This window comes from Schistocerca americana, chromosome 1 (assembly GCF_021461395.2).
Source record: "Schistocerca americana isolate TAMUIC-IGC-003095 chromosome 1, iqSchAmer2.1, whole genome shotgun sequence".
Lineage (NCBI taxonomy): Eukaryota > Metazoa > Arthropoda > Insecta > Orthoptera > Acrididae > Schistocerca > Schistocerca americana.
The window spans coordinates 481,539,832-481,551,897 of record NC_060119.1 but is presented as its reverse complement, the minus strand read 5'-3'; the positions used below and the strand labels follow the sequence as shown (position 1 = coordinate 481,551,897).

Genomic DNA, 12,066 nt, shown 5'->3' with positions numbered 1-12,066 from the left:
CTCCTGAAAGAAAGGATATTGCGGAGACATGGGTTAGGCACAGCCTGGGGGTGTTTCCAGAATGAGATTTTCACTCTGCAGCGCAGTGTGCGCTGATATGAAACTTCCTGGCAGATTAAAACTGTGTGCCCGACCGAGACTCGAACTCGGGACCTTAGCATTTCGCGGGCAAGTGCTCTACCATCTGAGCTACCAAAGCACGACTCATGCCCGGTACTCACAGCTTTACTTCTGCCAGTACCTCGTCTCCTACCTTCCAAACTTTACAGAAGCTCTCCTGCGAACCTTGCAGAACTAGCACTCCTGAAAGAAAGGATATTGCGGAGTCATGGGTTAGGCACAGCCTGGGGGATGTTTCCAGAGTGAGATTTTCACTCTGCAGCGGAGTGTGCCCTGATATGAAACTTCCTGGCAGATTAAAACTGTGTGCCCGATTAAGACTCGAACTCGGGACGTTTGCCTTTCGCGGGCAAGTGCTCTACCATCTGAGCTACCGAAGCACGACTCACGCCCGGTACTCACAGCTTTACTTCTGCCAGTACCTCGTCTCCTACCTTCCAAACTTTACAGAAGCTCTCCTGCGAACCTTGCAGAACTAGCACTCCTGAAAGAAAAGATATTGCGGAGACATGGCTTAGGCACAGCCAGGGGGATGTTTCCAGAATGAGATTTTCACTCTGCAGCGGAGTGTGCGCTGATATGAAACTTCCTGGCAGATTAAAACTGTGTGCCCGACCGAGACTCGAACTCGGGACCTTTGCCTTTCGCGGGCAAGTGCTCTACCATCTGAGCTATCGAAGCACGACTCACGCCCGGTACTCACAGCTTTACTTCTGCCAGTACCTCTTCACCTACCTTCCAAGCTTTACAGAAGCTGTCCTGCGAACCTTGCAGAACTAGCACTCCTGAAAGAAAGGATATTGGGGAGACATTGGTTAGGCACAGCATGGGGGATGTTTCCAGAATAAGATTTTCACTCTGCAGCGGAGTGTGCGCTGATATGAAACTTCCTGGCAGATTAAAACTGTGTGCCCGACCGAGACTCGTACTCGGGACCTTTGCCTTTCGCGGGCAAGTGCTCTACCATCTGAGCTACCGAAGCACGACTCACGCCTGGTACTCACAGCTTTACTTCTGCCAGTACCTCGTCTCCTACCTTCCAAACTTTACAGAAGCTCTCCTGCGAACCTTGCAGAACTAGCACTCCTGAAAGAAAGGATATTGCTGAGACATGGCTTATCCACAGCCTGGGGGATGTTTCCAGAATGAGATTTTCACTCTGCAGCAGAGTGTGCGCTGATATGAAACTTCCTGGCAGATTAAAACTGTGTGCCCGACCGAGACTCGAACTCTGGACCTTTGCCTTTCGCGGGCAAGTGCTCTACCATCTGAGCTACCGAAGCACGACTCACGCCCGGTACTTACAGCTTTACTTCTGCCAGTACCTCGTCTCCTACCTTCCAAACTTTACAGAAGCTCTCCTGCGAACCTTGCAGAACTAGCACTCCTGAAAGAAAGGATATTGCGGAGACATGGCTTAGGCACAGCCTGGGGGATGTTTCCAGAATGAGATTTTCACTCTGCAGCGGAGTGTGCGCTGATATGAAACTCCTGGCAGATTAAAACTGTGTGCCCGACTAAGACTCGAACTTGGGACCTTTGCCTTTCGCGGGCAAGTGCTCTACCATCTGAGCTACCGAAGCACGACTCACGCCCGGTACTCACAGCTTTACTTCTGCCAGTACCTCGTCTCCTACCTTCCAAACTTTACAGAAGCTCTCCTGCGAACCTTGCAGAACTAGCACTCCTGAAGGAAAGGATATTGCGGAGTCATGGGTTAGGCACAGCCTGGGGGATGTTTCCAGAATGAGATTTTCACTCTGCAGCGGAGTGTGCGCTGATATGAAACTTCCTGGCAGATTAAAACTGTGTGCCCGATTAAGACTCGAACTCGGGACGTTTGCCTTTCGCGGGCAAGTGCTCTACCATCTGAGCTACCGAAGCACGACTCACGCCCGGTACTCACAGCTTTACTTCTGCCAGTACCTCGTCTCCTACCTTCCAAACTTTACAGAAGCTCTCCTGCGAACCTTGCAGAACTAGCACTCCTGAAAGAAAAGATATTGCGGAGACATGGCTTAGGCACAGCCAGGGGGATTTTTCCAGAATGAGATTTTTCACTCTGCAGCGGAGTGTGCGCTGATATGAAACTTCCTGGCAGATTAAAACTGTGTGCCCGACCGAGTCTCGTACTCGGGACCTTTGCCTTTCGCAGGCAAGTGCTCTACCATCTGAGCTACCGAAGCACGACTCACGCCTGGTACTCACAGCTTTACTTCTGCCAGTACCTCGTCTCCTACCTTCCAAACTTTACAGAAGCTCTCTTGCGAACCTTGCAGAACTAGCACTCCTGAAAGAAAGGATATTGCGGAGACATGGCTTAGGCACAGCCTGGGGATGTTTCCAGAATGAGTTTTTCACTCTGCAGCGGAGTGTGCGCTGATATGAAACTTCCTGACAGATTAAAACTGTGTGCCTGACCGAGACTCGAACTCGGGACCTTTGCCTTTCGCGGGCAAGTGCTCTAACATCTGAGCTACCGAAGCAGTGAAAATCTCATTTTGGAAACATCCCCCTGGCTGTGGCTAAACTATGTCTCCGCAACATCCTTTCTTTCAGGAGTGCTAGGTCTGCAAGGTTCGCAGGGGAGCTTTTGTAAAGTTTGGAAGGTAGGGGACGAGGTACTGGCAGGAGTAAAGCTGCGAGTACCGGGGGTGAGTCGTGCTTCGGTAGCTCAGATGGTAGAGCACTTGCCCGCGAAAGGCAAAGGTCCCGAGTTCGAGTCTTGGTCGGGCACACAGTTTTAATCTGCCAGGAAGTTTCATATCAGCGCACACTCCGCTGCAGAGTGAAAATCTCATTCTGGAAACATCCCCCAGGCTGTGGCTAAGCCATGTCTCCGCAATATCCTTTCTTTCAGGAGTGCTAGTTCTGCAAGGTTCGCAGGAGAGCTTCTGTAAAGTTTGGAAGGTAGGAGACGAGGTACTGGCAGAAGTAAGGCTGTGAGTACCGAGCGTGAGTCATGCTTCGGTAGCTCAGATGGTAGAGCACTTGCCCGCAAAAGGCAAAGTTCCCGAGTTCGAGTCTTGGTCGGGCACACAGTTTTAATCTGCCAGGAAGTTTCATATCAGCGCACACTCCGCTGCAGAGTGAAAATCTCATTCTGGAAACATCCCCCAGGCTGTGACTAAGCCATGTCTCCGCAATATCCTTTCTTTTAGGAGTGCTAGTTCTGCAAGGTTCGCAGGAGAGCTTCTGTAAAGTTTGGAAGGTAGGAGACGAGGTACTGGCAGAAGTAAAGCTGTGAGTACCGGGCGTGAGTCGTGCTTCGGTAGCTCAGATGGTGGAGCACTTGCCCGCGAAAGGCAAAGGTCCCGAGTTCGAGTTTTGGTTGGGCACACAGTTTTAATCTGCCAGGAAGTTTCATATCAGCGCACACTCCGCTGCAGAGTGAAAATCTCATTCTGGAAACATACTCCACTGTATAATATGATACTGCATGACGGGATACTAGAGCATCTTCAGTTGATACTGGATATCACTTGTTGTTTTTACTAAAGATTACTGTATATTTCCTTCACTTTATGTGTGTTCTATCCAACCATAGCTGTAACACATTATAGGCGAGGAAATATACACTTCAAAATTCTGTACAGGCAGCACTTCTGAGTGTAACTTATACTTTCGTTATTATTGGTTTTTATTTACAGTTTGTTTCTTCCCACTAGGGCGATGTTGACAGTGTATTTATTTTTCCTTACATCATTTTCTGGATCCTTTCAGTACTAGCTTGAAAAAAGCACTCATTGAAAACCTGGATCTGTGTGTAAGGGAAGGGAAACTGTTGTTAATTAATTACATTTTCCATAATATACTCACAAAAATGTGAGCTGTCTATTGCAGTGACATATGAGTAACACAATTTAATAAGACAAAGTACCTAAATATCGATAAAAATATGCTGATGCTGTTAACTCTAAGTTAGCAAAATCATTGATGAATACATGAAAAAGCTGAGCCCAAATCAAAGCCAGATTCAAAAATAGTTCTGTAGCAATAGTGGTAATATCAGTGGTTTCCTGGTGGGATCTGAATAGGTTCAGCTAGATTAAGCAGACTTTATCTACAGCCCGGGGCAGTAATATTTATAGGGTGCTGTAGTTTGGGAAGTAGCCCTGTTTGACGTGAAGTTTCTCGTTGCGGTAGAGAGCAGCACCACAGATTGGTGTTAACAGCACCAAGACTGGTCAAGTTCAGTGACCTTATCAGTTTTGGAGGCAGTAACAATGTCCCTCCTTTCTGGAGTGCAAAAATATGGGGAGAAATGACCATGGTTATGCTGAGGAATGCAAAATGCATGTTTTCGTGTATGGGGATGGGGGTCATCATCTCATGTGGGGGGGGCGGGGGGGGGGGGGTCGAGGTGGTTCCACAACGTTTGTGTCACTGTTGGAAAAAGACTGGCAACTTAAATGTCGCAGTGGCATGGTGTTAATGCTGTCAGAACCACTGACTTGGCTCATTAGCGGTGTAGGTGCATACAATGCAGACAGTGCCTCCAAATTTGATGTCTGTTGGAAAGAATGTATTGGTGGCATCTCTGGGCTGCCTGGATCTTTACTGGTAGCCAACCTGGACATAGTGGCAGAGCCAGAGTGGAGCACATGGTGCATAGTAACAGCAGAGCTAGTGAGATGCTTGTGAGACTCGTCATGGGAAAAGAAACTTGCTAATTGTGTTTTGTATGCTTGGGTCAGAGACAGCTTTTATGTTGTTTGCTCTTTGGAATAGTTAATTACTCTTTGTTTGTTACTAACTTAAAGTTGTAATATTTTCGAGAGAGAATAAAAAGTTAGTGTAGAACAGCAGTGTTTTGACTTAATTCACTACACTGTCGCGCAGTAGACCTACAAATTGGTGACCCTGAAAACAGAACATGAAGCATGAGAGGAACTAACTGTACAAAGGAGTACAGTGTCATTGAATCAAGACATGAAGCGAGGGCATGTGAAAATACAACTGATAGAGATGCCAGGAAAGCTATAGAAGCAAATAAGACTACAAGCGGAAATAGAAACACAGAATAACAGACAGTCAGTTCCACAATTAATGGGAGAAAATGGGAATGCAATGAATACAGGGTTTTATGACACAGTAACAGTCAAGCCTCAAATGAAGGTACAAACCAACAGTATTGTCACCAGAGAAAAATGCTGATTAGTTGACTGTGCAAGCCAGTGGAACAGCTACAGCAAGCTGTACGTGGTGAACAGATAGGGTACAGAAAACCTTCAGAATTCAAATGCTGCTTATGAGCAATTGTGAACAAAGAGGAGTTGCCAAACATGATGTTGTGTAGGTATGAGAGGCACAATTACTAATAGTGGTAAAAGCAGCTGTGGCCACATATGAAGGAGCAGACATCACTTCATTAATTTCAGTAGCATATGGGGTGTATGCAGCTCTGGACCCTGCAACCACATCGAGTGTGACAAAAGCAACCAGGCAAGGTGGCAACCAAGAGACCACAGTGACACAGAAAGAACATCACACAGACATCACTAAGCAATTAAACAGTCTGAAAGAGCAGGTAGATGCACTGCATCAGCAGATAATGACACTGGTGTGGGATAAAAAGATTACACCCAAATGAGACATTAACAGCAGAGATAAACCATTTCAATGAAAGCAACAGGTGCATGTTTTCTGGTAGAACTGATGTTTGTGTGTGTGTGCCGCAAGATGTACATCCCCATGTACCTACCCAAATGGAGTAGGCGCAGTTGGTCACAGGAGAAAATGGAAGTGCCACAACAAAAGTGTTGCAGGTACTGTGGCAACCAGGTGGATCAGTAATCAGTCCAACTTGCTAATGTGGTCATGTAAGTTGTGTGTGTGGGACTGTAGGGTGGACCATTGCTTTCTGGTCAATACCAGATCAGACATTAGCATGTTGCTGGCCTGGCCGTGTCAGCCAGTCTTATCCTTCTCATGGCATCTAATTCATCCATTCTGTCTTGTGAAGAGATTGAGACAGAAGTGGATCTCAGGTTTAGTAAAAAATGCCAGCAGGAGTGTGTGCTAGCAGATGTAACGGAACCCATATTGGGTGCAGATTTCATCAGCCGCTAGTGGCTCGAGATAGACTTCAGTGCAGAGCGAATTAAGGTGGCTGGAGAGTCTGTGACAGATTAATTAGGATGGACACCTGTAGCACAGTGGCCCAAGTCATAATTTGGAGATACAGGCAGAGGACCACTGTAGTGAGAGTCGGCCTAAAAGTATGACTCATAAGACTATCCACCTCATTAAGACTGTATCAGGTCAACCGATATTGCAGCAGCCAAGAAGGTTAGTGCCTGGCCATTTTGCAGCGACCGTGTCAGAATTCAAGAATAAGCTGCATGCAGGGGCTACATGCAGGTCAAATAGTCCGTGTGTGTCGCCACTGCATCTCATCATGAAAAAGGATGGCACATGGAGACACTGTGGAGATTACGACAAACTGAAGGCGTGCGCAATTCTGGGTCAATATCCAATGCTGAATGTTAAGAGATTCTACCAGTGTGATAACAGGGCCACAATATCCATTGTCATAGATTGCAAAAAGGCATATAATCAAATACCTGCAGTAGCTGATGTGCCAGAGACCACAATAACTCCATTCTGGGTATCTGAATACTTGCAAATGCCGTTCAGGGTAAAAAATGCCACACACATGTTGCAGCATTTCATAGATGGCGTCCTGTGGAGGGTTAGAGTGCTGTTTTGTGTATCTTGGTGATATTTTGGTATTTCCAGTAATCCAAGGGTACACGAGGAACAACTCAAGGAAGTGTTTGAATAGCTCAACAAGTATGACGTAATTGTTAACAAGGCAAAATGTAATCTTTGACAGAAACAAGTAACATGTCTCAGCCTTGCGGAGTCAGCAGCCAGTCCTGTAAAAGACAAAATCAATGTCATAAAGGACATACCTTGTCTGATCAATTATCATCAATTAGGAAGTTTCCTAGGACTTGTGAACTTCGGTCAACACTTACAAGGAGCAGCCAAGATGGAAGTGCCTTCGGCTCCTGTGCTGAGAGGTAAAGATATCCATGGGTGACGATCACTGCCATAGATGATAGAATTTCAATGGTCTTCTGACCATATTTAAGCCAGTTTAAAAGCAGTTCTTTTGGCCCATCCACTTCACCAGATGCCGCTAGTGGTGGTAGACACAAGCCAACAGGCAATTAGGGCCACATATTCCATCAGTTGGTGCAAAACAATAGTGCAGCCATGGGGGTTTTTCTCATTCAAGCCCACAGAAGAGCAGGTCAGATGGAATGTGTATGAGCATGAGCTGCTAGCCATTTGTGAGATGATAAAGTTATTTTTGACTGCATGTGAAAGCAAAACTGTTCACTGTATTCATGGATCATAAACCAATAAGTTTCACTTTCGATAAAAACAGAGACAGCTGCTCCCCAAGGCAATCCCGACAGCTGGAGTTCATCAGCCAATTCACAAGGACAGCTACAGGTGTGTGAGGGAGTGCGTATTGGGTCAGCAGTGCAAGATCTACAGACATGTGCGTAAACAGTACCAATAGTTTCCAAAGAAACAGCCCGATTCTCACATATGCATTTAGATATCATAGGCTCACTGCCCCCTTCTGAAGAGTATCGCTGCTTACTTATTGCCATTGATAGGCATACTAGATCAGTCAAAGCAGTACCAATCGCAGATATATCAGTGGAAACAGTAGCTAGGACCTTTTTATTGACTTGTATAATGTGGTTCAACCATTCATCACGTGTCACCATAGATCAAGGATGGCCGTTTGACTTAGCTCTGTTCCATGAGCTATTCAATCTGTGGAGATTTCGGCACCATCATATCACCAGTTACCATCCATCGAATAATGGGACAGTGGATCGGTGGCACAGAATATTAAAGGCCATGCTCATGTGCCATAAAAACAGTTGGAGCTCTGGACTGCTACTGATTTTGTTGGACCTCCAAAATGCACGCCAACTGGATATTCAAGCTTTCACAGCAGAGGTGTTATGTGGAGAGACTTTACGTCTAACCTCAGAGGTTGTGTACATATTGAAAATCAGAATATGTGTAAATATTGAAAAGCTACATGTGATTCAGAAATGGTCTCATGAAGTTCAGATGAAAGTACTCTCATGGTTCAGTTGGCATGGGCCAAGGAGCCAGCTTTTGCTGGCACATCTTGGTTGAATGTGCTAACTGTATGCAAACCAACCAGCCATTAGAGATCTGAGTTATGGCTAACCAGTAGACTTGATGGGAAGCCGATGTTTTCATGTGATTAGTCCCCCAATGGCATATGGTGGAAGAATTATTTCTTGATCAAGAGACAGCCAGTGACAGAGAGAGAAGTAACACCTGTTTTGCTCAAGGTTAATTTTGTTTAGGCAAGCCTCTGTGCTCCCAATGAGATATTGCACAGCTTTGGATCTTTGACAATTTCAGAGGTGACTACAGCTGATAGTGGGAAGTGTAGATAAGAACAGATTACTACTTATTTAACAGGGGTGGGGTTAGGATTCACAGGAAGTTGAAAGGGAGCATCAGCAATGGTGTGGCAAACAGTAGATTTGTATCATATTTGATATTAGTATTTGTAGAAAAAGAGCGCCCAGCATTTGAAGCATTTTGTCATTTCGCCTGGAAGAGCATTTTGAGGGCTAAGTGATAGAAAAAGGTCTTTGGTCAGTCACTAGATGGCATTGCATTTCATTGAAGTACGAATTGGATTTCTGGGCCTCATAAATTGTGGCTAATGCCCCTTCGTCAATATGTGCATAACTGCATTGTGATGCAATTTATTGCACGGGTCTGAATGATTGTAATTTGCAAGACACTGATTGTGGGGCTGATACCAGTCATAGCAGTATAGTTATCTGCTACAGCAGTCAGTAAAGATTTTGTTGCCCAAGCACTTTGTTAGCAGAACAACCTTAGTGATTCTGTGTAGTGTAAACAAACCATAGTGTGACCAGTGCAGTGAAGGCACACTATTCCACAAGAAAAATGACAGATGTGACATTATGTTATGGATTAACTGATGGTAGTAATTACCAGGCTGTTGAAATGAACAACATCCGCTCTTTCCTGGTCAGTTCTGCATGAGCAGTTGCTTTATCTCTGTCATATGCAATGCATGCAAGCTCTTTAGTTGGTAGACCACCATGCCCGATTATGGCTTCTACAACAGATTTCTGAAGATATGCAGTTCACAGCCTGCATTTTATGTACAGATGCCACAATATTCACAAGAGATGGCATAGCAAATTACCACATTGCACACATATGGACAGATGCAAATTGTCGACCAATCCTGCAGGTGAGGCATCAGGAGCACTTCATTGTTATTGTGTGGACAAAATTCTCGGTAACAGAGGCATAGGACCATGCACCTTACCAAGCAGATTAACAGGTGCTGTGTATCACTGATTTCAGCGGTCAGTGTGGCCTGGTAGCACTGCTTTCCCATTCACTGGATCCAAATCCTATAGGTACCTGGTTGTGGTGACATTTGAAGGCATTGATGTAAGCCCAACCCATCGACAATGTGTAGACATTACAAGAGTGTGTGACTAAAGTATTTGATCCAATTTCAATGAAGCCATTCAGTTTGGAAATCACTATGGAGGTTCTGTCCACTAGTGCCTGACCTGTCTAACTCGTGATATGCTAATGTATTAGATTATTTAAAATACTACTGACGTTAGAAATAAGTGAATGCAGTTTGGTAGTGGAAATAATAAAATTATTCCTTTATACAGATTTTAAGTCAGCTAGTGTTGACTTAAACTGATATTTACAAAAATTATTGCTATTATGAAGATTATTACAAATTCATTGTAGACTTATATGAAACATATTTAGTATTCAAGCACTGTCATTAGCCAAATGTTGTACATTTATGGTCACTATAATGATCTACAATATTAAATTTCAACTACAACTTGTTATCACTTTGCACTGAACCTGATTTAGTCTTGAACATAGCGTATTACACTGTGCACAACATTTCAGTGACTTACCTGGTAATATAAATATAACCCCAATGACACCCCGAATACCCACCTTCTACATGCTCCCCAAAATCCACATACCCAGCAATCCTGGATGCCCCATAGTAGCTGGTTGTTGTATCCCCACTGAAAGAATTTCGACCCTCATTGCCAAACACCTCCAATCAATTGCATAAAGCCTAACCTCTTGCATCAAAGATAACAACCACTTCCTTCACCAACTCTCCACCAACCTACCCCTTTTCCTCCTGGATCCCTACTCATTACTGTTGATGCCACCTACCTACACACCAATATCCTTCATGCCCAAGGCCTTGCCACTATTAAATGCGACCTATCCCATTCAGCTGCCAAACACATTACATCATTTCTCTTACACTTTACCAACTGTATCCTCACACACAAATACTACTCCTTTGAAGGGAAAGCATATAAACAAATACATGGCCCAGCTATGGGCACCAGGTGTGGCACCTTCACACGACAGCATTTTTATTTGCACCTAGAGGAAACCTTCATAGCCTCCCAAAATCCTCCTGTGGTTCAGGGTCATCGATGGTATCTTCATAAAGGAAAGACACTCTATCCTTCCTCCATAACCTCATCACCTTGTTTCCCATTCATTTCACGTGGTCCTCCTGAACGCAACATGTCATTTTCATGGACGTTGACCTCCACCTCTGATGGCTCCATTCCCAAGTCTATCAGTACTATGCCCACTAACCACCAAAAGTACCTGCATTTTGACAGTTTTCATACCTCCCACCCAAAAAGCACTCCCATATAGCCTGGCCACCCTTGGACACCACATCTGCAGTGACAAGAATTTCCTTGCCCAATATGCTGAAACCGTCGCAATGGCCTTCACAGGCAGGCAAAACACCCCCCCCCCCCCCCCAAATTTAGTTAAGGAAGAAATTTTTTGCGCCATATCCACACAAACCGTAATCCTCCCACCACCCTCAAGAATCAGCTACAAAGGAGGACCACCCATATCACCCAGTACCATCCTGGACTGGAGCAACTGAACCATATCCTTCACAAGGGCTTTGATTATTTATTATCGCTCCTAGAAATGAGGGACATCCTTTTCAAGATCCTTCCCACCTCACATAAAGTGGTATTCATCACCCACCCAACCTGCAAAACATCCTGTTCCTTCTCTATGCAACTCCCACTACCAGTGCTTTGTCACAGGGGTGCCTTATTGCTGTGAAAGACCCAAGAGCAAAACCTGCTCAGTACACCCATCAAGCACTTCCTACTCCAGTCCTGCCACAGACCTATCCTGGCCCACCAGAGCTAGGGCCACCTGTTAAAGCGGCAACTATTCTGCAATCAATGCACAGCTCTTTATATCAGCATGACAACCAACCAGCTATCACCAGAATGAATGGCCACCATGAGACTGCTCAAGAACAAAGTTGACCAGCCAGTGCCACTACAAGCAGCAAGCACAACAGGCTCAAGTTCAATGCCTGCTTTGCAACCTGTGCCATCTGCATCTTTCTCTCCAGCACCAGATTTTCTGAACTACGCAGATGGACTTCATCCTTGCAACACTTCCTTCAGTTCCGTAGCCTTCTTGGCCTCAATCTCCACTAAAAAATTTTCCTCACACAATCTACCCAACAGTTTCCCCTTCCTTTTTCCTGTCACCCAATCCACACCTCCACGTCTATGTCATTGTGTGCCACACCTCACCGATTGTAGTACCCATGTATCCTATGCCTAGCCTGTGTACTTGCCACACCTCCCTCCCTCATTCCTAGCAAGCAAACATGCTGCCTACCTCAGAGCCACTACCTATCCTTCTGCAACCCCCTCTTCCTGCCTACGACCTCTGTTTCCCTCTACCCGCCCCACCCCATTTCACTTGTCAAAATGCAATCCTGGCTTTGTGTGTCCAGCTGGTGCAGTATAGATGCACAAAAGTGTGTGTGTGTGT

General features: G+C 45.4%; 1 protein-coding gene across 1 annotated transcript in view; it reads left to right on the top strand.

The window, feature by feature from the left end:
* The window catches only part of LOC124604286 (ubiquitin-like modifier-activating enzyme 5), a 125,267-nt gene that overhangs the window by 29,827 nt on the left and 83,374 nt on the right, over positions 1 to 12,066 (top strand). The window lies entirely within an intron of this gene.